This window comes from Pseudophryne corroboree, chromosome 6 (assembly GCF_028390025.1).
Source record: "Pseudophryne corroboree isolate aPseCor3 chromosome 6, aPseCor3.hap2, whole genome shotgun sequence".
Classification (NCBI taxonomy): domain Eukaryota; kingdom Metazoa; phylum Chordata; class Amphibia; order Anura; family Myobatrachidae; genus Pseudophryne; species Pseudophryne corroboree.
This window is the reverse complement of record NC_086449.1, coordinates 625,894,732-625,921,456: the sequence shown is the minus strand read 5'-3', so window position 1 is coordinate 625,921,456 and position 26,725 is coordinate 625,894,732. Positions and strand designations below refer to the sequence as shown.

The window sequence follows — 26,725 nt, the reverse complement described above, 5'->3', positions numbered from 1 at the left end:
TATTCGGTCCCTCTGAATAACACTGCGGAATCACCTGCACCGTTGGTGCAGCACAGGTGACCCCCGCAGTGTTACTCAGAGGGACCGAAAACCGGACAGCAGTGGACCATTTCCCGGGAGGCCATCAATCACAAAAATGGACAAAAAAGTGTTTTTATTTAAATTGCAAAAATATGAACTAAAAGCAAATATGTATATAGTTTTGACTAATCACCAACCTGGTTCATGCTTCAGCATTAATCAAGCTTTCTAAATAACAAAATCCTGTTCCCTACACCTGGGTTTTCACAATAAAGGGTTTAATTTAGGTTGGATCGCAAATTGCGATCCAACTGGATTACGATAGCCCCGTGGGTGCCAGCGCATCGCCCGTCCTGCACATGAGCCCGCACTTTCTGTGTGAGGGCCACAGAAAATGCAATCGGCTCTGCATGTCAATCAGGCAGAGGCGGGACACTGGGGGCAACACTCCATTTCCAGGGTGAAGACGGAGCGTTGTGGGGGCGGTGCGTCGGGGGCGTGATCACGGCGGCTGCGTGACGTCACACACAGCCAACGCAATTGAGAACATGGCGACGGGCAGGAGGCTCTCTCTATTTCTAATAACAAGCAGAAAATAAGAATTTACTCACCGGTAATTCTATTTCTCGTAGTCCGTAGTGGATGCTGGGAACTCCGTAAGGACCATGGGGAATAGCGGGCTCCGAAGGAGGCTGGGCACTCTAGAAAGATTTAGGACTACCTGGTGTGCACTGGCTCCTCCCACCATGACCCTCCTCCAAGCCTCAGTTAGGACACTGTGCCCGGACGAGCAGACATAATAAGGAAGGATTTAGAATCCCGGGTAAGACTCTTACCAGCCACACCAATCACACCGTACAACTCGTGATACTATATCCAGTTTGACAGTATGAAAACAACTGAGCCTCTCAACAGATGGCTCAACAATAACCCTTTAGTTAACAATAACTATTTACAAGTATTGCAGACAATCCGCACTTGGGATGGGCGCCCAGCATCCACTACGGACTACGAGAAATAGAATTACCGGTGAGTAAATTCTTATTTTCTCTGACGTCCTAGTGGATGCTGGGGACTCCGTAAGGACCATGGGGATTATACCAAAGCTCCCAAACGGGCGGGAGAGTGCGGATGACTCTGTAGCACCGAATGAGAGAACTCCAGGTCCTCCTCAGCCAGGGTATCAAATTTGTAGAATTTTGCAAACGTGTTTGCCCCTGACCAAGTAGCTGCTCGGCAAAGTTGTAAAGCCGAGACCCCTCGGGCAGCCGCCCAAGATGAGCCCACCTTCCTTGTGGAATGGGCATTTACAGATTTTGGCTGTGGTATGCCTGCCACAGAATGTGCAAGCTGAATTGTACTACAAATCCAGCGAGCAATAGACTGCTTAGAAGCAGGAGCACCCAGCTTGTTGGGTGCATACAGGATAAACAGCGAGTCAGATTTTCTGACTCCAGCCTTCCTGGAAACATATATTTTCAGGGCCCTGACAACGTCTAGCAACTTGGAGTCCTCCAATTCACTAGTAGCCGCCGGCACCACAATAGGCTGGTTCAGGTGAAACGCTGACACCACCTTAGGGAGAAATTGGGGACGAGTCCTCAACTCTGCCCTATCCATATGGAAAATCAGATAAGGGCTTTTACATGATAAAGCCGCCAATTCTGACACTCGCCTGGCTGAAGCCAAGGCTAATAACATGACCACTTTCCACGTGAGATATTTCAGATCCACGGTTTTTAGTGGCTCAAACCAATGTGATTTTAAGAAACTCAACATCACGTTGAGATCCCAAGGTGCCACAGGAGGCACAAACGGGGGCTGAATATGCAGCACTCCTTTTACAAAAGTCTGAACTTTAGGTACTGAAGCTAGTTCTTTTTGGAAAAAAAATCGACAGAGCCGAGATCTGTACTTTAATGGAGCCTAGTTTTAGGCCAATATCCACTCCTGCTTGCAGGAAATGCAGAAATCGACCTAGTTGAAATTCCTCTGGTGGGGCCTTATTGGCCTCGCACCATGCAACATATTTTCGCCATATGTGGTGATAATGCGTTGCCGTAACATCTTTCCTGGCCTTAATAAGCGTAGGAATGACTTCTTCCGGAATACCCTTTTCCTTTAGGATCCGGTGTTCAACCGCCATGCCGTCAAACGCAGCCGCGGTAAGTCTTGGAACAGACAGGGCCCCTGCTGTATCAGGTCCTGTCTGAGCGGTAGAGGCCACGGGTCCTCAGAGAGCATCTCTTGAAGTTCCGGGTACCACGCTCGTCTTGGCCAATCCGGAACCACGAGAATTGTGTTTACTCCTCGCTTTCTTATTATTCTCAATACCTTTGGAATGAGAGGCAGAGGAGGGAACACATAAACCGACTGGCACACCCACGGTGTCACTAGAGCGTCCACAGCTATCGCCTGAGGGTCCCTTGACCTGGCGCAATATCTTTTTAACTTTTTGTTGAGACGGGACGCCATCATGTCCACCTGTGGTTTTTCCCAACGGTTTACCAGCATCTGGAAGACTTCTGGGTGAAGTCCCCACTCTCCCGGGTGGAGGTCGTGTCTGCTGAGGAAGTCTGCTTCCCAGTTGTCCACTCCCGGAATGAACACTGCTGACAGTGCTAGTACATGATTCTCCGCCCATCGGAGAATTCTTGTGGCTTCTGCCATCGCCATCCTGCTTCTTGTGCCGCCATGTCGATTTACATGGGCGACTGCCGTGATGTTGTCTGACTGGATCAGCACCGGCTGGTGTAGGAGCAGGGCTTTCGCTCGACTTAGGGCATTGTAGATGGCCCTTAGTTCCAGAATATTTATGTGAAGGGAAGTCTCCTGACTCGACCATAGTCCTTGGAAGTTTCTTCCCTGTATGACTGCCCCCCAGCCTCGAAGGCTGGCATCCGTGGTCACCAGGACCCAGTCCTGTATTCCGAACCTGCGGCCCTCTAGAAGATGGGCACTCTGCAGCCACCACAGTAGAGACACCCAGGTTCTTGGCGACAGGGTTATTAAGCGATGCATCTGAAGATGCGATCCGGACCACTGGTCCAATAGGTCCCACTGAAAGATTCTGGCATGGAACCTGCCGAAGGGAATTGCTTCGTAAGAAGCCACCATCTTTCCCAGGACCCGTGTGCAGCGATGCACTGATACCTGTTTTGGTTTCAGGAGGTCTCTGACTAGAGATGACAACTCCCTGGCTTTCTCCTCCGGGAGAAACACTTTCTTCTGGACTGTATCCAGAATCATACCCAGGAACAGTAGCCGTGTCGTCGGAACCAGCTGTGACTTTGGGATATTCAGAATCCAGCCGTGCTGGTGCAGCACCTCCTGAGATAGTGCTACTCCCACCAACAACTGTTCCTTGGACCTCGCTTTTATTAGGAGATCGTCCAAGTACGGGATAATTAAAACTCCCTTTCTTCGAAGGAGTATCATCATTTCCGCCATAACCTTGGTAAATACCCTCGGTGCCGTGGACAGTCCAAACGGCAGCGTCTGGAATTGGTAATGGCAATCCTGTATCACAAATCTGAGGTACTCCTGGTGAGGATGGTAAATGGGGACATGCAAGTAAGCATCCTTGATGTCCAGGGATACCATGTAATCCCCTTCGTCCAGGCTTGCAATAACCGCCCTGAGCGATTCCATCTTGAACTTGAATTTCTTTATGTACGTGTTCAAGGATTTCAAATTTAGAATGGGTCTCACCGAACCGTCCGGTTTCGGTACCACAAATAGTGTGGAATAATAACCCCGGCCTTGTTGAAGTAGGGGTACCTTGATAATCACCTGCTGGGAATACAGCTTGTGAATTGCCGCTAGCACCGCCTCCCTGTCTGAGGGAGCAATCGGCAAGGCAGATTTTAGGAACCGGTGGGGTGGGGACGCCTCGAATTCCAGCTTGTACCCCTGAGATACTATTTGCAGGATCCAGGGATCCACCTGTGAGCGAACCCACTGATCGCTGAAATTTTTGAGGCGACCCCCCACCGTACCTGGCTCCGCCTGTGGAGCCCCACCGTCATGCGGCGGACTTGGAAGAAGAAGCGGGGGAGGACTTTTGCTCCTGGGAACCTGCTGTTTGTTGCAGCCTATTTCCCCTACCTCTGCACAGAAAGGACCCGCCTTTTCCACGCCTGTTTTTCTGGGTCCGAAAGGACTGAACCTGATAAAACGGCGCCTTCTTAGGCTGTGAGGGGACATGGGTTAAAAATGCTGACTTCCCAGACGTTGCTGTGGAAACTAGGTCCGAGAGACCATCCCCAAATAATTCCTCACCCGTATATGGTAACACTTCCATGTGCTTTTTTGAATCTGCATCTCCTGTCCACTGGCGAGTCCATAAGCCTCTCCTAGCAGAAATGGACAATGCACTTACTTTAGATGCCAGTCGGCAGATTTCCCTTTGTGCATCTCTCATATATAAGACTGAGTCTTTTATATGGTCTATGGTTAACAGGATCGTGTCTCTGTCTAATGTGTCAATATTTTCTGACAGTTTATCTGACCACGCAGCGGCAGCACTGCACATCCAAGCTGACGCAATAGCTGGCCTAAGTATAATGCCTGTGTGTGTATATACAGACTTCAGGATCGCCTCCTGCTTTCTATCAGCAGGTTCCTTGAGGGCGGCCGTATCCGGAGACGGTAGTGCCACCTTTTTAGACAAACGTGTGAGCGCTTTATCCACTCTAGGGGGTGTTTCCCAACGTGACCTATCCTCTGGCGGGAAAGGGAACGCCATTAGTACCTTCTTAGGAATTACCAAATTTTTATCAGGGAAAGCCCACGCTTCTTCACACACTTCATTTAATTCATCTGATGGGGGAAAAAATAAGATTTTACTTACCGATAAATCTATTTCTCGTAGTCCGTAGTGGATGCTGGGGACTCCGTCAGGACCATGGGGATTAGCGGCTCCGCAGGAGACAGGGCACAAAAATAAAGCTTTAGGATCAGGTGGTGTGCACTGGCTCCTCCCCCTATGACCCTCCTCCATGCCTCAGTTAGGATACTGTGCCCGGACGAGCGTACACAATAAGGAAGGATTTTTAATCCCGGGTAAGACTCATACCAGCCACACCAATCACACCGTACAACTTGTGATCTGAACCCAGTTAACAGTATGACAACGTAGGAGCCTCTGAACAGACGGCTCACAACAAGAACAACCCGATTTTTTTGTAACAATAACTATGTACAAGTATTGCAGACAATCCGCACTTGGGATGGGCGCCCAGCATCCACTACGGACTACGAGAAATAGATTTATCGGTAAGTAAAATCTTATTTTCTCTAACGTCCTAGTGGATGCTGGGGACTCCGTCAGGACCATGGGGATTATACCAAAGCTCCCAAACGGGCGGGAGAGTGCGGATGACTCTGCAGCACCGAATGAGAGAACTCCAGGTCCTCTTTAGCCAGGGTATCAAATTTGTAGAATTTTACAAACGTGTTCTCCCCCGACCACGTAGCTGCTCGGCAGAGTTGTAATGCCGAGACCCCTCGGGCAGCCGCCCAGGATGAGCCCACCTTCCTTGTGGAATGGGCCTTGACAGATTTAGGCTGTGGCAGGCCTGCCACAGAATGTGCAAGTTGAATTGTGCTACAAATCCAACGAGCAATCGTCTGCTTAGAAGCAGGAGCACCCAGCTTGTTGGGTGCATACAGTATAAACAGCGAGTCAGATTTTCTGACTCCAGCCGTCCTTGAAATATATATTTTCAATGCCCTGACAACGTCCAGCAACTTGGAATCCTCCAAATCGCTAGTAGCCGCAGGCACCACAATAGGCTGGTTCAGGTGAAACGCTGACACCACCTTAGGCAGAAAATGAGGACGCGTCCGCAGTTCTGCCCTGTCCGAATGGAAAATCAGATATGGGCTTTTATACGATAAAGCCGCCAATTCTGACACTCTCCTGGCTGAAGCCAGGGCCAGTAGCATGGTTACTTTCCATGTAAGATATTTCAAATCCGCCGATTTGAGTGGCTCAAACCAATGGGATTTGAGAAAATCCAAAACTACATTAAGGTCCCACGGAGCCACTGGGGGCACAACCGGGGGCTGTATATGTAGTACTCCTTTTACAAAAGTCTGGACTTCAGGAACTGAAGCCAATTCTTTCTGGAAGAAAATCGACAGGGCCGAAATTTGAACCTTAATGGACCCCAACTTGAGGCCCATAGACAATCCTGTTTGCAGGAAATGTAGGAATCGACCCAATTGAAATTCCTCCGTGGGGGCCTTCCTGGCCTCACACCACGCAACATATTTTCTCCAAATGCGGTGATAATGTTGTGCAGTCACCTCCTTCCTGGCTTTAACCAGTGTAGGAATGACCTCTTCTGGAATGCCTTTTTCCCTTAGAATTCGGCGTTCAACCGCCACGCCGTCAAACGCAGCCGCGGTAAGTCTTGGAATAGACACGGTCCCTGCTGAATCAGGTCCCGTCTTAGAGGTAGAGGCCACGGATTTTCCGTGAGCATCTCCTGAGGTTCCGGGTACCAAGTTCTTCTTGGCCAATCCGGAGCCACGAGTATCGTTCTTACTCCCCTTTGCCGTATAATTCTCAGTACTTTGGGTATGAGAGGCAGAGGAGGAAACACATACACTGACTGGAACACCCACGGTGTTACCAGAGCGTCCACAGCTATTGCCTGAGGGTCTCTTGACCTGGCGCAATACCTGTCCAGTTTTTTGTTGAGGCGAGACGCCATCATGTCCACCTTTGGTTTTTCCCAACGGTTCACAATCATGTGGAAGACTTCTGGATGAAGTCCCCACTCTCCCGGGTGTAGATCGTGTCTGCTGAGGAAGTCTGCTTCCCAGTTGTCCACTCCCGGAATGAACACTGCTGACAGTGCTATCACATGATCTTCCGCCCAGCGAAGAATCCTTGCAGCTTCTACCATTGCTCTCCTGCTTCTTGTGCCGCCCTGTCTGTTTACGTGGGCGACTGCTGTGATGTTGTCCGACTGGATCAACACCGGCTGACCCTGAAGCAGGGGTTTTGCCAGGCTTAGAGCATTGTAAATCGCTCTTAGCTCCAGTATATTTATGTGAAGAGACATCTCCAGGCTTGACCATACTCCCTGGAAGTTTCTTCCCTGTGTGACCGCTCCCCAGCCTCTCAGACTGGCATCCGTGGTCACCAGGACCCAGTCCTGTATGCCGAATCTGCGGCCTTCTAACAGATGAGCACTCTGCAACCACCACAGAAGAGACACCCTTGTCCGTGGCGATAAGGTTATCCGCTGATGCATCTGCAGATGTGATCCGGACCATTTGTCCAGCAGATCCCACTGAAAAGTTCGTGCGTGGAATCTGCCGAATGGGATTGCTTCGTAAGAAGCCACCATCTTTCCCAGGACTCTTGTGCATTGATGCACAGACACTTTTCCTGGTTTTAGGAGGTTCCTGACAAGTTCGGATAACTCCTTGGCTTTCTCCTCCGGAAGAAACACCTTTTTCTGAACCGTGTCCAGAATCATTCCCAGGAACAGCAGACGTGTTGTCGGGGTCAACTGAGATTTTGGAAAATTCAGAATCCACCCGTGTTGTTGCAGCACTACTTGGGTTAGTGCTACTCCGTCCTCCAGCTGTTCTCTGGACCTTGCCCTTATCAGGAGATCGTCCAAGTAAGGGATAATTAATACGCCTCTTCTTCGCAGAAGAATCATCATTTCGGCCATTACCTTGGTAAAGACCCGAGGTGCCGTGGACAATCCAAACGGCAGCGTCTGAAACTGATAATGACAGTTTTGCACCACGAACCTGAGGTACCCTTGATGTGAAGGGCAAATTGGGACATGCAGGTAAGCATCTTTTATGTCCAGGGACACCATAAAGTCCCCTTCTTCCAGATTCGCTATCACTGCTCTGAGTGATTCCATCTTGAACTTGAATTTTTGTATGTACAGGTTCAAAGATTTCAGATTTAGAATAGGTCTTACCGAGCCGTCCGGCTTCGGTATCACAAATAGCGTGGAGTAATACCCCTTTTCCTGTTGTAGGAGGGGTACCTTGACTATCACCTGCTGAGAAAACAGCTTGTGAATGGCTTCCAATACCGTCGCCCTGTCTGAGGGAGACGTTGGCAAAGCAGACTTTAGGAACCGGCGAGGGGGAGACTTCTCGAATTCCAACCTGTAACCCTGAGATACTACCTGCAGGATCCAGGGGTCCACCTGTGAGCAAGCCCACTGCGCGCTGAAATTCTTGAGTCGACCCCCCACCGTTCCTGAGTCCGCTTGTAAAGCCCCAGCGTCATGCTGAGGGCTTTGCAGAACCCGCGGAGGGCTTCTGTTCCTGGGAAGGAGCTGCTTGCTGCCCTCTCTTACCCTTTCCTCTGCCTCGGGGCAGATATGACTGTCCTTTTGCTCGCTTCTTATAGGACCGAAAGGACTGCGGCTGAAAAGACGGTGTCTTTTTCTGTTGGGAGGGGGTCTGAGGTAAAAAGGTGGATTTCCCGGCAGTTGCCGTGGCCACCAAATCCGATAGACCGACGCCAAATAATTCCTCCCCTTTATACGGCAATACTTCCATATGCCGTTTGGAATCCGCATCACCTGACCACTGTCGTGTCCATAAACTTCTTCTGGCAGATATGGACATCGCACTTACTCTCGATGCCAGAGTGCAAATATCCCTCTGAGCATCTCGCATATAAAGAAAAGCATCCTTTAATTGCTCTAAAGTCTGTAAAATACTGTCCCTATCCAGGGTATCAATATTTTCAGTCAGGGAATCCGACCAGACCACCCCAGCACTGCACATCCAGGCTGAGGCGATGGCTGGTCGCAGTATAACACCAGTATGTGTGTATATACTTTTTAGGGTAGTTTCCAGCCTCCTATCAGCTGGATCCTTGAGGGCGGCCGTATCAGGAGATGGTAACGCCACTTGTTTTGATAAGCGTGTGAGCGCCTTATCCACCTTAGGGGGTGTTTCCCAGCGCGCCCTAACCTCTGGCGGGAAAGGGTATAATGCCAATAACTTTTTTGAAATTAGCACTTTTCTATCTGGGTTAACCCACGCTTCATCACATACATCATTCAATTCCTCTGATTCAGAAAAACTACAGGTAGTTTTTTCACCCCCCAAATAAAACCCCTTTTTGTGGTACTTGTAGTATCAGAGATATGCAAAGCCTCCTTCATTGCCGTGATCATATAACGTGTGGCCCTACTGGAAAATACGTTTGTTTCTTCACCGTCGACACTAGATTCAGTGTCCGTGTCTGGGTCTGTGTCGACCGACTGAGGTAAAGGGCGTTTTACAGCCCCTGACGGTGTCGGAGACGCCTGGGCAGGTACTAACTGGTTTTCCGGCCGTCTCATGTCGTCAACTGATTTTTGTAATGTGCTGACATTATCACGTAATTCCATAAACAAAGCCATCCATTCCGGTGTCGACTCCCTGGGGGGTGACATCACCATTACCGGCAATTGCTCTGCCTCCACACCAACATCGTCCTCATACATGTCGACACACACGTACCGACACACAGCAGACACACAGGGAATGCTCTATTGAAGACAGGACCCCACTAGCCCTTTGGGGAGACAGAGGGAGAGTTTGCCAGCACACACCCAAGCGCTATAATATATATGGGAACAACCCTATATAAGTGTTGTATCCTTATAGCAGCTTAAATATAGTAATATCGCCAAAAAAAGTGCCCCCCCTCTCTGTTTTACCCTGTTTCTGTAGTGCAGTGCAGGGGAGAGTCCTGGGAGCCTTCCTCACAGCGGAGCTGAGCAGGAAAATGGCGCTGTGTGCTGAGGAGAATAAGCCCCGCCCCCTATTTCGGCGGGCTCTTCTCCGGAGTTTGTGAAATCTGGCAGGGGTTAAATACATCCATATAGCCTCAAGGGCTATATGTGATGTATTTTTTAGCCATAAAAAGGTATTATACATTGCTGCCCAGGGCGCCCCCCCAGCGCCCTGCACCCTCCGTGACCGCTGTGTGAAGTGTGCTGACAACAATGGCGCACAGCTGCAGTGCTGTGCGCTACCTCAGGAAGACTGAAAAGTCTTCTGCCGCCTGCTTCTGGACCTCTTCCATCTTCGGCATCTGCAAGGGGGGTCGGCGGCGCGGCTCCGGGACCGGACTCCATGGCTGGGCCTGTGTTCGATCCCTCTGGAGCTAATGGTGTCCAGTAGCCTAAGAAGCCAATCCATCCTGCACGCAGGTGAGTTGACTTCTCTCCCCTAAGTCCCTCGATGCAGTGAGCCTGTTGCCAGCAGGACTCACTGAAAATAAAAAACCTAAAAACTTTTTCTAAGCAGCTCTTTAGGAGAGCCACCTAGATTGCACCCTGCTCGGACGGGCACAAAAACCAAACTGAGGCTTGGAGGAGGGTCATAGGGGGAGGAGCCAGTGCACACCACCTGATCCTAAAGCTTTATTTTTGTGCCCTGTCTCCTGCGGAGCCGCTAATCCCCATGGTCCTGACGGAGTCCCCAGCATCCACTAGGACGTTAGAGAAACTACGGGTAGTTTTTTCTCTCCAAACATAATACCCTTTTTAGTGGTACCTGTAGTTATATCAGAAATGTGTAACACCTCTTTCATTGCCTCAATCATGCAGTGAATGGCCTTAGTGGGCATCAGGTTAGACTCATCGTCGTCGACACTGGTGTCAGTATCAGTGTCGACATCTGGGTCTGCTTGAGGTAGCGGGCGTTTTAGAGCCCCAGACGACCCATGCGACGCCTGGGCAGGCACGAGCTGAGAAGTCGGCTGTCCCACATTTGGCATGTCGTCAATTTTCTTATATAAGGAGTCTATACGTGCACTCATTACTTTCCATAAGCCCATCCACTCAGGTGTCTGCCCCGCAGGGGGTGACATCCCTTCTAAAGGCATCTGCTCCGCCTCCACATCATTATCCTCATCAAACATGTCGACACAGCCGTACCGACACACCGCACACACACAAGGAATGCTCCGAATGAGGACAGGACCCACAAAAGCCCTTTGGGGGGACAGAGTGAGAGTATGCCAGCACACACCAGAGCGCTATATAATGCAGGGACTAACTGAGTTATGTCCCCTATAGCTGCTTTTTCTATATAATATATATACTGCGCCTAATTTTAGTGCCCCCCCTCTCTGTTTTTACCCTGTTCTGTAGTGTAGACTGCAGGGGAGAGCCAGGGAGCTTCCTTCCATCGGATCTGTGAAGGAGAAATGGCGCCAGTGTGCTGCAGGAGATAGCTCCGCCCCTTTTCCGCGGACTATTCTCCCGCTTTTTTCCATATTCTGGCAGGGGTATTTTCCACATATATAGCCTCTGGGACTATATATTGTGGAGTTTTTGCCAGCCAAGGTGTTATTATTGCTTCTCAGGGCGCCCCCCCCCCAGCGCCCTGCACCCTCAGTGACCGGAGTATGAAGTGTGTATGAGGAGCAATGGCGCACAGCTGCAGTGCTGTGCGCTACCTTGGTGAAGACTGATGTCTTCTGCCGCCGTTTTTCCGGACCTCTTCTTGCTTCTGGCTCTGTAAGGGGGACGGCGGCGCGGCTCCGGGACCGAACACCAAGGACTGGGCCTGCGGTCGATCCCTCTGGAGCTAATGGTGTCCAGTAGCCTAAGAAGCCCAATCCGGCTGCAAGCAGGCGAGTTCGCTTCTTCTCCCCTTAGTCCCTCGCTGCAGTGAGCCTGTTGCCAGCAGGTCTCACTGAAAATAAAAAACCTAAACTATACTTTCTTTCTAAGGGCTCAGGAGAGCCCCTAGTGTGCATCCAACCTCGGCCGGGCACAAAATCTAACTGAGGCTTGGAGGAGGGTCATGGTGGGAGGAGCCAGTGCACACCAGGTAGTCATAAATCTTTCTAGAGTGCCCAGCCTCCTTCGGAGCCCGCTATTCCCCATGGTCCTTACGGAGTTCCCAGCATCCACTAGGACGTCAGAGAAATTGTGATGTGTTCGCAATTTCTGGTTGTTGAACTGGGGGAGGCGGCGGTCAGCATGCTGGGTGGCCTTGCCCAGCATGCAATCCAAAGGATTGCAAATTCTGCTAATTATCAGAATTTGCAATCCTTACTGAATTAGGCCCAAAATCTGTATTTGAAAAGTTGAATGCATTATTTTCTCTTTATTAATGCGTTTGAATAAAATGCAAAACATTAGTAGTACAGGTTGAGTATCCCATATCCAAATATCCGAAATACGGAATATTCCGAAATACGGACTTTTTTGAGTGAGAGTGAGATAGTGAAACTTTTGTTTTTTGATGGCTCAATGCACACAAACTTTGTTTAATACACACAGTTATTAAAACTATTGTATTAAATGACCTTCAGGCTGTGTGTATAAGGTGTATATGGAACATAAATGAATTGTGTGAATGTAGATACACTTTGTTTAATACACAACCTTATAAAAAAATATTGGCTAAAATTACCTTCCGGCTGTGTGTATAAGGTGTATATGTAACATAAATGTATTCTGTGCTTATATTTAGGTCCCATCACCATGATATCTCATTATGGTATGCAATTATTCCAAAGTACGGAAAAATCCGATATCCAAAATACCTCTGGTCCCAAGCATTTTGGATAAGGGATACTCAACCTGTATACTATGGTATTTTAAGGCATACCATTTGGAAAAATGTATATTTTCAGACATTTCTGAAACCACACGTTTCAATCACAATAGTGCCCGTATAAAGCATGCAGCAGAGTTTTTAGGAATTTTCGCAGTAACAAAAAATGTAGTGCATGTGGCTCTGAAGCAGGCCTGACGTCTAAGAGAACAGCCTGACTGAAAAATTGGGACTACCTTCTTTCCAACAATGATGCTCCCGAGTATGTAGGTGCCAGGATGGATGAGATTATGCACACTAAGTAGCTTAAGCAATTAGCTGTGGGATACATGCCCTGTGCACGCCAGGTAACAATACCAACATTTATTTCATTAACTGCCCTCCCGATTACATGCAGTTCAGTTATAAGCAAGTCACAGAAGTTGCATGGTAATTCTGAAGTGTGCAACCTATATGAGACATATCCAGGGGCGTTTCTAGAAAGAAGGAGGGCCGTGTGCAGGATCCATCTGGGCCCCTCCTCTTTAGCCATCGTCACTGCTGATCTGGGCATTAGGGTCCCTAGCGCTGTCCCAGAGACTAGAGCGCATGTGCACATCTCCGGGAAAATGGCTCGGTGGCTTGTTTCAGTATATTTTATGTGGATCTGTACTGTTTCAGTGTTTCTTGCCCCCAGTGCGACTAAAAACGGAGGTATGACACATGGTCATGCTCCTACAATTGTCATACTAAAGGCGGGTGCACAAATATGGGGCGTAGCCTTGTGCCAAGTTAGGACACATCCCATTTTTGTGCACACGCCTAATATCAGCTCTGTAGCTTTACTACAGATATTTTTGGTCTCTTTGCCTCTGACTGGTTGGCCACCCCTGCTCTATAGTGATATTGAAGTGTTTAAAAAATAAGAATTTACTTACCGATAATTCTATTTCTCATAGTCCGTAGTGGATGCTGGGGACTCCGTAAGGACCATGGGGAATAGCGGCTCCGCAGGAGACTGGGCACATCTAAAGAAAGCTTTAGGACTAACTGGTGTGCACTGGCTCCTCCCCCTATGACCCTCCTCCAAGCCTCAGTTAGGATACTGTGCCCGGACGAGCGTACACAATAAGGAAGGATTTTGAATCCCGGGTAAGACTCATACCAGCCACACCAATCACACCGTATAACCTGTGATCTGAACCCAGTTAACAGTATGATAACAGAGGAGCCTCTGAAAGATGGCTCACAACAATAATAACCCGATTTTTGTAACAATAACTATGTACAAGTATTGCAGACAATCCGCACTTGGGATGGGCGCCCAGCATCCACTACGGACTATGAGAAATAGAATTATCGGTAAGTAAATTCTTATTTTCTCTAACATCCTAAGTGGATGCTGGGGACTCCGTAAGGACCATGGGGATTATACCAAAGCTCCCAAACGGGCGGGAGAGTGCGGATGACTCTGCAGCACCAAATGAGAGAACTCCAGGTCCTCCTCAGCCAGGATATTAATTTTGTAGAATTTTACAAACGTATTTGCTCCTGACCAAGTAGCTGCTCGGCAAAGTTGTAAAGCCGAGACCCCTCGGGCAGCCGCCCAAGATGAGCCCACCTTCCTTGTGGAGTGGGCATTTACAGATTTTTGGTTGTGGCAGGCCTGCCACAGAATGTGCAAGCTGAATTGTACTACAAATCCAACGAGCAATAGTCTGCTTAGAAGCAGGAGCACCCAGCTTGTTGGGTGCACACAGGATAAACAGCGAGTCAGATTTCCTGACTCCAGCCGTCCTGGAAACATATATTTTCAGGGCACTGACAACGTCTAGCAACTTGGAGGCCTCCAAGTCCCTAGTAGCCGCAGGCACCACCAATAGGTTGGTTCAGTTGAGACGCTGAAACCACCTTGGGGAGAAACTGAGGACGAGTCCTCAATTCCGCCCTGTCCGAATGGAAAATCAGATAAGGGCTTTTTCAGGATAAAGCCGCCAATTCTGACACGCGCCTGGCCCAGGCCAGGGCCAACAGCATGACCACTTTCCATGTGAGATATTTTAACTCCACAGATTTAAGTGGTTCAAACCAAAGTGACTTTTGGAACCCAAAACTACATTGAGATCCCAAAGTGCCACTGGAGGCACAAAAGGAGGCTGTATATGCAGTACCCCTTTTACAAACGTCTGAACTTCAGGGACTGAAGCTAGCTCTTTTTGGAAGAAAATTGACAGGGCCGCAAATTTGAACCTTAATGGACCCCAATTTCAGGCCCATAGACACTCCTGTTTGCAGGAAATGTAGGAATCGACCCAGTTGAATTTCCTCCGTCGGGCCTTACTGGCCTCGCACCACGCAACATATTTTCGCCAATTGCGGTGATAATGTTTTTGCGGTTACATCCTTCCTGGCTTTGATCAGGATAGGGATGACTTCATCCGGAAAGCCTTTTTTCCTTCAGGATCCGGCGTTCAACCGCCATGCCGTCAAACGCAGCCGCGGTAAGTCTTGGAACAGACAGGGTCCTTGCTGGAGCAGGTCCCTTCTTAGAGGTAGAGGCCACGGATCCTCCGTGAGCATCTCTTGAAGTTCCGGTTACCAAGTCCTTCTTGGCCAATCCGGAGCCACGAATATAGTGCTTTCTCCTCTCCATCTTATCAATCTCAGTACCTTGGGTATGAGAGGCAGAGGAGGGAACACATACACTGACTGGTACACCCACGGTGTTACCAGAGCGTCTACAACTATTGCCTGAGGGTCTCTTGACCTGGCGCAATACCTGTCGAGTTTTTTAATCATGTGGACGACTTCTGGGTGAAGTCCCCACTCTCCCGGGTGGAGGTCGTGCTGAGGAAGTCTGCTTCCCAGTTGTCCACTCCCGGAATGAATACTGTTGACAGTGCTATCACATGATTTTCCGCCCAGCGAAGAATCCCTGCAGCTTCTGCCATTGCCCTCCTGCTTCTTGTGCCACCCTGTCTGTTTACGTGGGTGACTGCCATGATGTTGTCCGACTGGATCAACACCGGCTGACCTTGAAGCAGAGGTCTTGCTAAGCTTAGAGCATTGTAAATGGCCCTTAGCTTCAGGATATTTATGTGAAGTGATGTATCCAGGCTTGACCCTAAGCCCTGGATATTCCTTCCCTGTGTGACTGCTCCCCAGCCTCGCAGGCTGGCATCCGTGGTCACCAGGACCCAGTCCTGAATGCCGAATCTGCGGCCCTCTAGAAGATGAGCACTCTGCAACCACCACATGATGGATACCCTTGTCCTTGGTGACAGGGTTATCCGCTGATGCATCTGAAAATGCGACCCGGACCATTTGTCCAGTAGGTTCCACTGCAAAGTTCTTGCGTGGAATCTAACGAATGGGATTGCTTCGTAGGAAGCCACCATTTTTACCCAGAACCCTTGTGCATTGATGCACTGAGACTTGGTTCGGTTTTAGGAGGTTCCTGACTAGCTCGGATAACTCCCTGGTTTTCTCTTCCGGGAGAAACACCTTTTTTTTTTCTGGACTGTGTCCAGGAACATCCCTAGGAAACAGAAGACAAGTCGTCGGAACCAGCTGCGATTTTGGAATATTGAGAATCCAATCGTGCTGCCGCAACACTACCTGAGATAGTGCTACACCGACTTCCAACTGTTCCCTGGATCTTACCCTTATCAGGGAATCGTCCAAGTAAGGGATAACTAAAATTCCCTTCCTTCGAAGGGATATCATTTCGGCCATTACCTTGGTAAAGACCCGGGGTGCCGTGGACCATCCCTACGGCAGCGTCTGAACTGATAGTGACAGTTCTGTACCATAACCTGTGGTACCCTTGGTGAGAAGGGTAAACTTTGACATGAAGGTAAGCATCCTTGATGTCCCAAGACATCATGTAGTCCCCTTCTTCCAGGTTCGCAATCACTGCTCTGATTGACTCAATCTTGAATTTGAACCTCTGTATGTAAGTGTTCAAAGATTTTAGATTTTAGATTTAGAATCGGTTTCACCGGGCCGTCTGGCTTCGGTACCACAATAGTGTGGAATAATACCCCGTTCCCTGTTGCAGGAGGGGTACCTTGATTATCACCTGCTGGGTGAATGGCTTCCAAAACTGCCTCCCTGTCAGAGGGAGACGTCGGTAAAGCCGACTTTTGGAAACTGCGAGGGGGAGACGTCTCGAATTTCAATATGTACCCTTGAGATATTACCTGAAGGATCCAGGGGTCTACTTGCGAGTGAGCCCACTGCGCACTGAAATTCATTGAGAACAGGCCCCCACCGTGCCTGAGTTTGTAAGGCCCTAGCGTCATACTGAGGGCTTTTGCAGAGGCGGAAAAGGATTTCTGTTCCTGGGAACTGGGTAATCTCTTCAGCCTTTTTCCTCTCCCTCTGTCACGAGCAGAAAAGAGGAACCTTTTGTCCGCTTGCCAACAAAGGACTGCGCCTGATAATACGGCGTCTTATTTTGAGAGGCGACCTGGGGTACAAACGTGGATTTCCCAGTTGTTGCCGTGGCCACCAGGTCTAAAAGACCGACCCCAAATGTCCCCTTTTAAAGGCAATACTTCCAAATGCCGTTTGGAATCCGCATCACCTGACCATTTTACTGGTAGAATTGGACAACGCACTTATACTTGATGCCAGTCGGCAAATATTCCGCTGTGCATCATGCATATATAGAAATGCATCTTTTAAATGCTCTATAGGCAATAATATACTATCCTTATCTAGGATATCAATATTTCCAGTCAGGGAATCCGACCATGCCAACCCAGCACTGCACCTCCAGGCTGAGGCGATTGCTGGTCGCAGTATAACACCAGTATGTGTGTGAATACATTTTTGGATACCCTCCTGCTTTCTATCAGCAGGATCCTTAAGGGCGGCCATCTCATCAGAAGGTAGAGCCCTTGTTCTTACAAGCGTGTGAGCGCCTTATCCCCCCTAGGGGGTGTTTCCCAACGCACCCTAACCTCTGGCGGGAAAGGGTATACAGCCAATACTTTTTAAGAAATTATCAATTGTTATCGGGGGGAAACCCACGTATCATCACACACCTCATTTTATTTTTCAGATTCAGGAAAACTACAGGTAGTTTTTCCCTCACCGAACATAATACCCCTTTTTGGTGGTACTCGTATTATCAGAAATGTATAAAACATTTTCCATTGTCTCAATCATGTAACGTGTGGCCCTACTGGAAATCACGGTTGTCTCTTCACCGTCGACACAGGAGTCAGTATCCGTGTCGGAGTCTGTATCTGCCATCTGAGGTAACGGGCGCTTTAGAGCCCCTGACGGCCTATGAGACGTCTGGACAGGCACAAGCCGAGTAGCCGGCTGTCTCATGTCAACCACTGTTTTTTTATACAGAGCTGACACTGTCACGTAATTTTCAACAGTACATCCACTCAGGTGTCGACCCCCTAGGTGGTGACATCACTGTTACAGACACTCTGCTCCGTCTCCACATCATTTTTCTCCTCATACATGTCGACACAAACGTACTGACACACAGCACACACACAGGGAATGCTCTGATAGAGGACAGGACCCCACTAGCCCTTTGGGGAGACAGAGGGAGAGTATGCCAGCACACACCAGAGCGCTATATATATATATACAGGGATAACCTTCTATAAGTGTTTTTCCCCTTATAGCTGCTGTATGTTTTAATACTGCGCCTAATTAGTGCCCCCCTCTCTTTTTTTTTTAACCCTTTCTGTAGTGCAGGGAAGAGCCAGGGAGCTTCCCTCCAACTGAGCTGTGAGGGAAAATGGCGCCAGTGTGCTGAGGAGATAGGCTCCGCCCCCTTTTCGGCGGCCTTATCACCCGTTTTTCTGTATATTCTGGCAGGGGTTAAATGCATCCATATAGCCCAGGAGCTATATGTGATGCATTTTTTGCCATGTAAGGTATTTTTATCGTGTTTTATTGCGTCTCAGGGCGCCCCCCCCAGCGCCCTGCACCCTCAGTGACCGGAGTATGAAGTGTGCTGAGAGCAATGGCGCACAGCTGCAGTGCTGTGCGCTACCTTATTGAAGACAGGAACGTCTTCTGCCGCCGATTTTTCCGGACCTCTTCGCTCTTCTGGCTCTGTAAGGGGGCCGGCGGCGCGGCTCCGGGACCCATCCAGGCTGAACCTGTGATCGTCCCTCTGGAGCTAATGTCCAGTAGCCAAGAAGCCCAATCCACTCTGCACGCAGGTGAGTTCGCTTCTTCTCCCCTTAGTCCCTCGATGCAGTGAGCCTGTTGCCAGCAGGTCTCACTGAAAATAACAAACCTAAACTAAAACTTTCACTAAGAAGCTCAGGAGAGCCCCTAGTGTGCACCCTTCTCGTCGGGCACAGAAATCTAACTGAGGCTTGGAGGAGGGTCATAGGGGGAGGAGCCAGTGCACACCAGTTAGTCCTAAAGCTTTCTTTAGATGTTCCCAGTCTCCTGCGGAGCCGCTATTCCCCATGGTCCTTACGGAGTCCCCAGCATCCACTTAGGACGTTAGAGAAAGTTTAATTAACCTAAATGTTCCACTTCACATCTGAACAGACCCTATTTTATTGTAAAACAAAAAAGTGAACCTTTGGCGCTTTCAGCACATAACTCATCTACAAACTACAATAAAAGTCCAAACCCAAAAAGGTACAGAAAGTTCTTTATTTCCTTAACGAATCTCTATGATGCTGTGTTCTTCCCTGCCCCTGTTAATACAATATGGAAAGTAAGCTGAGGCACTGGGTGATCACTATGGTGCATGCATTGAAGTGGACAGTGAAACAGTCTTTAAATTGGCTGCATTCATTCTCCAGGAGGCCCGAGGAGACTACAGTAGCAAATCTTAATAAGGAATCCTAAGTGTTTCACGAAACAGGACATACACAATAACAAGAGAGAGAAAAAGAACACAGCATCATAGAGATTCGTTAAGGAAAAGAAAGAACATTCTCTACCTTTTGGGTTTGGACTTTTTTATGTCGTTTGTAGATGAGTTATGTGATGAAGGCGCCAAAGGTTCACTTTTTTTTTTTTTTTTTTGACAATTCTATTATTTCTATCAGACTATGGATTCAGCTTTTAGTGATTCTAGGCTGCCATATTTTCAGTTGGAGCGCCACTGTGAATTTTTACTTATTTATTTTGTTATACTAGACCCTATTTTATATTGTATAGTTAAACATGTACGCAGTATAACATACTCCCGTATCAATAATAATAAAATATGCTGCTTTGAGTTTTAAAAGACAATTTTCATTTTTTAGCTTTACTTCCACAAAAAAAAAATCTATACATTTTACTCATGAAACTCCCAGGATGTGATGAATTTGACAATGAGCTTTTAATCAGCAGAGTCTGCTTATGCGTCTTATTTGCACAGCGATGTGAATAAGACATTTTCTGCAAAAGAAAAAAAAAGACACCTGATGTTAGCAGAGCTGCCAGGGAACGGCTAGCTCACACATGCCAGTCATCTTGCAGTACATGTCGTACAGAGACTAGATGTAGGAGGACAAATCAGTATTTTTTCTGTGCCGGGTAAATACTCGCTGCTTCTGCATGTACTGCAGCCCACAAATGTTAGACCACTTTATTTTTACACTGATACACATCATAAGAAAGAAACACACATGAATATATTATTGTGATAAATATACAACCTGGAAGCATACACAATACATTTATTGGAGGTCATAGTACCAGGAAATATAATACTCCCTGAATACATTGCTAACACATGAGAGTACAGTGTGTGGTTTTAAACACTATATGTTACACTTTGTCTTGTCACTTGTTTTCAGTTTTTAATATTTCACAGTTATAGGCCTTTTAAGAAGATGCAAATAAAATGTATATTTTAAATGTGAATAATTATTATGTATCACTGCGCCACTGCAAGACCAATTCTTTTCTCTTTCCCTTGAATATATGTAGGGATCCGGTATGTTTCACCGGCAGACAGGATGTCGGCTGTCAGTATACAGACAGCAGCATCCCGTCTGCCGGGATTCTGGCATCGAGGCAGCAAGTCCCTTTGCGGGCTCACTGCGCTCACCATGCTTCAGGCCCAGTGATCTTGAACGCCGGGATCCTGACAGACGGTATTTTAACTGCAACCCTGTATGTAGTGAGCATTAGGCTAAGCACACGCTGTATGTAGTGAGCATAAGGCTAAGCCCAACTGTATGTAGTGAGCATTAGGCTAAGCACACGCTGTATGTAGTGAGCATAAGGCCAAGCCCAACTGTATGTAGTGAGCATAAGGCTTAGCACACACTGTATGTAGTGAGCATCAGGCTAAGCACACGCTGTATGTAGTGAAAATTAGGCTAAGCACATGCTGTATGTAGTAAGAATAAGGCTAAGCCCAACTGTATGTAGTGAGCATAAGGCTAAGCCCAACTGTATGTAGTGAGCATTAGGCTAAGCACACGCTGTATGTAGTGAGCATTAAGCTAAGCACACGCTGTATGTAGTGAGCATTAGGCTAAGCACACGCTGCATGTAGTGAGCATTAGGCTAAGCACACGCTGCATGTAGTGAGCATTAGGCTAAGCACACGCTGCATGTAGCGAGCATTAGGCTAAGCACACGCTGTATGTAGTGAAAATTAGGCTAAGCACACGCTGTATGTAGTGAAAATTAGGCTAAGCACACGCTGTATGTAGTGAGAATTAGGCTAAGCACACGCTGTATGTAATGAGCATTAGGTTAAGCCCAAGCTGTATGTAGTGAGCATGAGGCTAAGCACACGCTGATGTAGCGAGCATTAGGCTAAGCAAACGCTGTATGTAGCGAGCATTAGGGTAAGCCCAACTGTATGTAGTGAGCATTAGGCTAAGCACACACTGTATGTAGTGAGCATAAGGCTAAGCACAACTGTATGTAGTGAGAATTAGGATAAACACACGCTGTATGTAGTGAGAATTAGGCTAAACAAACGCTGTATGTAGTGAGAATTAGGCTAAACACACGCTGTATGTAGTGAGCATTTGGCCAAGCACACGCTGTATGTAGTAGGCACAAGGCTAAGCACAAGCTGTATGTAGTGAGCATTAGGCTAAGCACACGCTGTATGTAGTGAGCAAAAGGCTAAGCACACGCTGTATGTAGTGAGCATTAGGCTAAGCCCAACTATATGTAGTGAGCATTAGGCTAAGCACAAGCTGTATGTCATGAGCATAAGGCTAAGCACATGCTGTATGTAGTGAGCACAAGGCTAAGCACAAGCTGTATGTAGTGAGCATTAGGCTAAGCCCAACTGTATGTAGTGAGCAAAAGGCTAAGCACACGCTGTATGTAGTGAGCATTAGGCTAAGCACACGCTGAATGTAGTGAGCATTAGGCTAAGCACACGCTGAATGTAGTGAGCATTAGGCTAAGCCCAACTATATGTAGTGAGCATTAGGCTAAGCACAAGCTGTATGTCATGAGCATAAGGCTAAGCACATGCTGTATGTAGTGAGCACAAGGCTAAGCACAAACTGTATGTAGTGAGCATTAGGCTAAGCCCAACTGTATGTAGTGAGCAAAAGGCTAAGCACACGCTGTATGTAGTGAGCATTAGGCCAAGCACACGCTGTATGTAGTGAGCATTAGGCTAAGCACACGCTGTATGTAGTGAGCATTAGGCCAAGCCCAACTATATGTAGTGAGCATTAGGCTAAGCACAAGCTGTATGTCATGAGCATAAGGCTAAGTACACGCTGTATGTAGTGAGCACAAGGCTAAGCACAAGCTGTATGTAGTGAGCATTAGGCTAAGCACACGCTCTATGTAGTTAGCAAAAGGCTAAGCACACGCTCTATGTAGTGAGCATTAGGCTAAGCACATGCTGTATGTAATGAGAATTAGGCTAAGCATACGCTGTATGTAGTGAGAATTAAGCAAAGCACACGCTGTATGTAGTGAGAATTAGGCTAAGCACACGCTGTATGTAGTGAGAATTAGGCTAAGCACACGCTGTATGTAATGAGCATTAGGTTAAGCCCAAGCTGTATGTAGTGAGCATAAGGCTAAGCACATGCTGTATATAGTGAGCATTAGGCTAAGCCAAAACTGTATGTAGTGAGAATTAAGCTTAGCCCAAGCTGTATGTAGTGAGCATAAGGCTAAGCACACGCTGTATGTAGTGAGCATAAGGCTAAGCACACGCTGTATGTAGTGAGCATTAGGCTAAGCACACGCTGTATGTAATGAGAATTAGGCTAAGCATACGCTGTCTGTAGTGAGAATTAGGCCAAGCACACGCTGTATGAAGTGAGAATTAGGCTAAGCACACGCTGTATGTAATGAGCATTAGGTTAAGCCCAAGCTGTATGTAGTGAGCATAAGGCTAAGCACATGCTGTATATAGTGAGCATTAGGCTAAGCCAAAGCTGTATGTAGTGAGCATTAGGCTTAGCCCAAGCTGTATGTAGTGAGCATAAGGCTAAGCACACGCTGTATGTAATGAGCATTAGGTTAAGCCCAAGCTGTATGTAGTGAGCATAAGGCTAAGCACATGCTGTATATAGTGAGCATTAGGCTAAGCCAAAGCTGTATGTAGTGAGCATTAGGCTTAGCCCAAGCTGTATGTAGTGAGCATAAGGCTAAGCACATGCTGTTTATAGTGAGCATTAGGCTAAGCACAAGCTGTATGTAGTGAGCATAAGGCTAAGAACACGCTGTATGTAGTGAGCATTAGGCCATAAAGCTCAGCTCAGGCTGTATGTAGTGGGCATGGTAGGCGGGTGTAGTACGGGTGACCGGCGGTCTCCTGACCGCCGGTCACCTTACCGACGCCGGGATCCCGGCAGCATACCGACGCCGGGATCCCGGCGGGGAGGGGCGAGTGCAGCAAGCCCCTTGCGGGCTCGCTGCGCTCGCCACGCTGCGGGCTCGGTGGCGACCTGCGGTCGCCACGGGTTCTATTCCCACTCTATGGGTGTCGTGGACACCCACGAGTGGAAATAGTCCCTGTTGGTCGGCATGCCGACCATCGGGATAGTGAGCCGTCGGGCTCACGGAGGAGGTCATGTGACTGTCGGTCAGCCGACCGGCGGTCACATGACTACCACCCAGGTAGGCTATGCACCGATTACCTTTTTAGCCAAAGCACACATGCAAACTACTTGCTTTTCTATTACACCATCCAGAACACCAATCAGTATACATACCGATAAGGCTATAATAAGATAGGGCTGATTACATCCTAATTTTGCATTGATAATAGTTGGGAGACAGGCATAAAATGATTTCATTTCTCATTGTACCACAAACTTCAAATTTTTAACAAACTGGACTCCTTATTATACCATGTAGGTCCCAAATATGTGACTCCCTTCACCTAAACTGTTGGACTGCACTGATCTAAATAAACCGTGAGATCCACAGTTTTTTGGGGACATTTTTGTGCCATCTGCACATTCAACCATTCAATGGCAGTGCACAGACCCTAGCCTGGTATCTGAAGATTACAGGTCCTCAAGGTACAAATGCTGCAAAGAGGAAGAATAAAACACTACACCAATAAATAATATGCAATTGTAAATAAAAAACTACTGGGCTATAAAATATCTATGTTGAGCAGAGTCTGAGTTTGTATGTTATTTTGCAAAAAGTTCAAATATGTATTTATCACCAGAAACATCAGGCACTGTTTTTATAATGAATGTTATAACCTGTCTTAGGAAAAACAAATATATACACAGTGTCCCGAGTCCAATTCAGCTAGATACCCTTAGTAAATAAATTATAAGGCAGGTTTATGAAATCTGAAGTGAACCATTTCTCAAGTCATTTATGGTATGTTTAGACTGTTACGCTTGGCAGTATTTTTTCCTCGTTCACACTTTATTTTTTATTTTTTAAACAAACCTTGTTTGTTCTCTTTCTGCTACAAGACGTTCTTCTATAACTTGGATAATGGACAGGGTGGGGCAAACTCAGCAATAAGAGCTTCCAGAGAAACAGAAGAATGCATATAGGGTCAATCTATAAACATTTATTTACAAATGGATGACTTATAAACTCAATAAAAAAAAAAAAGTAGTATAAAATATTGGCAACAATATATCCAAAACAAAAGTGGAGTGTTCAGATAAACATAAAATATATGCATAATAATTTAGCGTCAGTAATGAATCCAAAACGAAAGCAGGGTGGTCATTTTGCCAGAAAACAGTAGTCAACAGACAGATATTCACATGGAGACTCCGGAATGTCCACACCCTGGAGTTGGTGCAGTCAAGGGTAAAGGTTGTCCTGCTTCTCCTCCAACTTTTTCTCAAGGCAAGAGGATTCTTTATTGAAGCTAATTTTTATGTATATATCATCTGGAACCTAAAAGGGTTTAATCTACTTAGAAGCGCATACAGGAGACCGCAATAGGACGACACTTTAATCCTGTTACTTGTGACAATATTTCCTCCTGCTTTCTAGAGAGTGAATATTATTTGTTTGCTGTTTGTAGGACAATTATTACCAATAGCCATTTATTTGTGAGAACGCCATACACTAGGATGGATATATTTTTATAGAAACCTTATGAGCTTCTACAAAAGGAATGTTTATATTACTTGATTTTATCTAAATGTGTATTTTATTTAATTTAAGGCTATTCAGGTTAGTGCCACATTCACAACCCTGTTTTGCAGTCTCTATTTTATAATTCTGGGTTTCGGGCTAACTCTAGTGTTTTAATAGGCACAGGCACACCCTAATGCAGACGCCCGTTCGGTAAATCATCACGACGAGGCAGCCGCCTGCAATTCACACTGGTTACCGCTGCTGGGGATTCATTGGGCCGCAGCTCCACCCCCACCTCACACACGCCTCCTAGCCTGACTCTTGGGCCATTTAAACATGATGTGCGTGCGGCCGTGGTGTGATGCAATTACGTCATGCTGTGTACTCACCCACCCACCTGCTCTCTCCCCTGTAATGTGAGGAGCTGCTCGCACGCTCCGGGGGATGTGAAGTAGCCGGAGCTGGCAGCTGGCCCAACGCCAGCCAAACACAATTAACTTAATACGGAGGTAAATTTAATATCAGACTATTTCAAAAGTACTGTATAATGTTTTAAATAGTTTTAAGAGCTAAGTATAAGCTCATTTAGAAATAAATTCTAGATGGTCGCATCATTTCTGGTTTATAGTTTCATCACAGGTTCACTTCAGCTATATTATGACTACTAGAGCCTTGCAAGAACTTGTGTCTTGCTTTCAGTGACTTTCTTTATTGGGATTAGATTGTCTAATCCCAATAAAGAAGGTCACTGAAAGCAAGACACAAGTTCTTGCAAGGCTCTATTAGTCAGAATTTGAGATGAGCGGGTCCGGTCCTCCAAAAACCGAACCCACCCAAACATTGATCTCCGAGCCGGGATCCGAGTACGGCTCGGGTTTTCCTGCCAGACTCAGATCCCAAAGAGAGGGTAAATGTCATCTTCCCGCTGTCAAATTCTCGCGAGTTTTGGATTCAATAAAGGTCCCCGTGATCGGCATTATCTTCACGGCTGTGGAGAGTGTACTGGACGGAGGTGTCCATCAGTACTGTGTATATTTGGTGTGGGGTGTATCAGTCCACGGGTGCTCTGTCAGCTCTGCTGTATCAGTCCAGGGGTGCTCTTTCAGCATGGATTAATCCACGGAGTGGTTTAAGAAAAAAAAAGGAGATCTTGAAAGGAATTAGTTGGTAAAGTTGTATGCCTGGGAGTAAACTTCTTTGAGGGCCAATAGGCGGTGATAGACATGCCCAATAGGCGGTGATAGACATGACCCTCCAATGGTGCACACCCTAATAAAGTAGGCTGTGCACACCTACAAGGCTTGCTAATACTTAGTGAAACACCACTGTTTATTCCCTTCCATCCCTTGTATGCAGAATACTTTGCATGTACTCCCTATATTCAAAGGCATGTACTAACTAGCCAAAATATATTAAAGACTCTCAGTAACATGATAATTTATACAATTTGCATAATTCTGAGAAAGCTATGACTTTAAAAAGCTTTAGGTGGGATGTTGCCCATAGCAACCAATCAGATTTTACTTCTTATTTATCCAACACTGTCTAGAACATAATACCTGGAATCTGATTGGTTGCTATGGGCAACATCCCATTTTAAATAGAACTCCCATCTTAGTAAATTTACCCCAACATCTCAAATCATATGTTTCATTAACTATTAGGAGCA

The 26,725-nt window shown here is 47.2% G+C and overlaps 1 protein-coding gene across 1 annotated transcript in view; it reads right to left on the bottom strand.

The window, feature by feature from the left end:
- PRELID2 (PRELI domain containing 2) overlaps positions 1-26,725 on the bottom strand; it is a 263,904-nt gene that overhangs the window by 203,241 nt on the left and 33,938 nt on the right. The gene's annotated exons all lie outside the window — the stretch shown is intronic.